The sequence below is a fragment of the Prionailurus bengalensis genome, chromosome D3 (genome assembly GCF_016509475.1).
Source record: "Prionailurus bengalensis isolate Pbe53 chromosome D3, Fcat_Pben_1.1_paternal_pri, whole genome shotgun sequence".
NCBI classification, from domain to species: Eukaryota; Metazoa; Chordata; class Mammalia; order Carnivora; family Felidae; genus Prionailurus; species Prionailurus bengalensis.
In genome coordinates, this window is record NC_057356.1 from 49,488,092 (window position 1) to 49,491,624 (window position 3,533).

Sequence of the window (3,533 nt, forward strand, 5' to 3'; positions counted from 1 at the left end):
TTCACAGAGTTTGGCAACCATCACAACTATCTCATTTACAGCATTATTATCATCACCAAAGAAAACCTAATACCCATTAGCAGTCTCTCCCATTCCCTCCAATTACCGCAGTTTTAGGCAACCATTAATTTATTTTCTGTCTCCATGGATTTGCTTATTTTAGAAGCTTCATAAAATTAGAATCAAATAATATGTGGCCTGTGTGTCTGGCTTCTTTCACCAAGCGTAAAGTTTTCAAGGTTTATTCATACTGTAGCAGGTATTGGTACTTTATTCCTTTTTATTTACAATAAATACATTTTAGTTGTGTAGATATACAAAATTTCATTTATCTGTTCATCAACTGATGGATATTTGGGGGGTTTCCACTTTTTGTCTGTTAAGAAGAATGCTGCTGTGGGGTGCCTGGGTGACTCAGTCAGTTAAGCATCTGATTTCAGCTCAGGTCATGATCTCGTCGTTCATAGGTTCAAGCCCCATGTCGGGCTCTGCACTGTCAGCACAGAGCCTGGAGCCTGCTTCGGATTCTGTGTTTCCCTCTCTCTCTGCCCCTCCCCAACTTGCACTCTGTTTTTCTCTCTCTTAAAAATAAAAAAACTAAAAATAAGAAAAAAAAAGAATGCTGCTATGAACACCTGTGTACAAGTCTTTATGTGGACGTATGTCTTCAGTTCTGCATACTGAGGAGTGGAATTGCTGGGTTATAAGGTAACTCTGTGTTTAACATTTTAAAGAACTGCAGAGTTATATTCTAAAATGACTGCACCATTTTACAAACTGACAATTATTTTAACCATCCTAGTAGGTGTTACTTTTGTTTTTGTTTTCATTGTGGTTTTGATTTGCTTTTCCCTAATGACCAGTGATGTTGAATATCTTTTCATGTGCTTATTGACCATTTATTTATCTTCTTTCGAGAAATACTTATTCAAATTATGTGCCTATTTTTGAATGGACTGTTTTTTAAATATTTTAGTGGTTAAAAGATATTCCCCTCAGCCTGGTCATTGAATTGTCTTGGCAGTGTTGTAGAAATCAATTGACCTTAAATGTAAGGATTTCTGGACTGCCAATTCTATTCCATTGATCTACACATCTATCCTTAGGCCAGTACCACACTATTTTTATTACAGTAGCTTTGTGGTGAGTTTGAAGTCAGGAAGTATAAGTCTTCCAATTTTGTTCTTCTTTTTCAAGAACATTTTGTCTATTCTGGGTCCTTTGTACATCCATACAAATTTTAGTGTCAGTTTGTCAATTTATGCAAAGTCACTTGGGATTTTTTTTAAATGTTTGTTTATTTCTGAGAGAGAGAACACGAGTGAGAGAGGGGCGGGGGGGGGGGCGGGAAGAGGATCCAAAGTGAGCTCCATGTTGACAGGGAAGCCCATGTGGGGCTCAAACTCACCAACTTTGAGATATGACCTGAGCTGAATGCTCAATGGACTGAGCCACCCAGGCACCCCAAGTCATGTGAGATTTTAATTGAGATTGCATGGACTCTGTAGATTGATGCAGGGAGTACTGTCTTCTCAATAACATTGTCTTCCAATCTGTGAATATGGTCTATCTTTCCATTTATTAAGTCTTTCTTGCATTTTTCAAGGATGATTTGTAGTTATCAATGTAGAAACTGTACACATCTTTTATTAAAATTCATTCCTAATTATTTGTTTTCTTTTTGTTGTTATTGCAAATGAAATGTTTCATTAATTTGATTTTTGGATTGTTCATTGCTACTTTTTAAAAATTCAATCAAATTTTGTATATTAATCTCATATCTTGCAACATTGCTGAACTCATTTATTAGTTCTAATAGTTTTATTTTTGGAATAAAGGAATATGAATTCCTTAGAATTTTCTACATATAAGAGTACACCTTCTGCAAATAGAAATATTTTTTTATCACTTCCTTTCTAAACTAAATGCCTTTTATTTCTTTTTCTTACCCAATTACCTTGGTTAGACTTCCATTACAATGCTGAATAGAAATGGTAAAAGTGAAAACTTTTGTTTTGTTCCTAATCTTAGGGGGAAAGCATTCAATCACCATTGACTATGGTGTTAGATGTGAATTTTTCGCAGAAACCATTTATCACATTGAGGAAGTTTGCTTTCACTTCTGGTTTGAGAGGTTTTGTTTTTGTTTTTGCTTTATTTGTTTTTAAATATGGAATGCTTCATGAATTTGCATGTTATCCTTGTGCAGGGGCTATGCTAATCTTCTCTGTATCATTCCAATTTTTATATGTGTTGCCAAAATAAGCACTGGTTTGAGAGTTTTAATCATGAAAGTGTGCTTGATTCTGTCAAATGTGTTTTCTCATCTATTGAGATGATCGTGTGGTTTTTATCTTTCTTTTATCCTACTGATATTGTGTATTGCATTAATTATCCGATGCTTAAATAATGGTAGAATCTTGGTGTACACCCCACTTGCTCATGGTGTATAATTTATTTATATATGGCTGGATTTAATTTTCTAGTATTTTGATGAGAATTTTTGCATTTATGTCCAGAAGAGATACTGGTCTGCAGTTTTCTTGTTTTGTGATGTTTTGCCTGGTTTTGGTATTAGTATAAAACTAGCCTCATAGTATGAACTGGGAAACATTCCTTCCTGAAATTTCCATTTTTGGGGGAAGAAATTCAGGTGGACTGTTATTCTTTTAAATGTGTTTTAAAATTCACCAGTGAAGTCATCTGAGCCTGCGATTTTCTTTAGAGAAAGTCTGTTCAAAGTTTTTATTTCTTACTGAAGCAGTTTTGATTATTTGTTTCTTTCTAGAATTTTTTCCCCATTAGTTTAGGTTATCTAATTTGCTGGCATACAAATTTTTATAGTACTCTTTATAATGCTTTTTATTTATGTAAGATGTATATTGATATTTTATCTTTTTTTAAAAAAATTTGAATTTATTTATTTTGAGAGAGAGAGAGGCAGAGAGGCAGAGAGAGAGTGAGAAAATCCCAAGCAGGCTCCAGGCTGTCAGCACAGAGCCCGATGGGAACTTGAACCCACCAACTGTGAGATTGTGACCTAAGCTGAAATCAAGAGTGGAATGCTCAACTGACTGAGCCAACCAGGTGCCCCTAGATATTTTCTCTTTTATTTTTGTTTTAATAATTTGTGTCTTCTCTCTTTTTTTAGTGGTCAGTATAGCTAAATGTTAACTTGGATGAATTTTTGAAAGAACAAAATTTTGTTCTGTTGATTTTCTCTATTGTTTTTTTCTATTCTTTATTTCACTTATTTATACAGTATTCTTTATTTTTCCTTCCTCTGCTTGGTTTGGGTTGTTTATTTTTTTCCTTCTAGTTTCTTAGGTGGAAGTTTAGGTTATTGTTTTGAGATATTTACTTGTTTTTTAAATATAGGCATTCATAGGTATAAATTTCCCCTGTAAGTACTGTTTTAGCTGCACCACACGAATTTTGGTATGTATCTCCTAACATTAGTATTCATTTTCATTTATCTCAAAGTAGTCTGTAAGTTTTATTGTGATTTTCATTTTGACCCATTGGTTATTTAT

General features: G+C 33.9%; 1 non-coding gene across 1 annotated transcript; it reads right to left on the reverse strand.

Annotated features, from left to right (window-relative positions):
- Positions 1 to 2,164: 2,164 nt before the first annotated feature.
- LOC122471116 lies at positions 2,165 to 2,269 on the reverse strand. The gene has a single exon (XR_006294124.1). It is a non-coding gene; the product is annotated as a U6 spliceosomal RNA (small nuclear RNA).
- Positions 2,270 to 3,533: the final 1,264 nt, after the last annotated feature.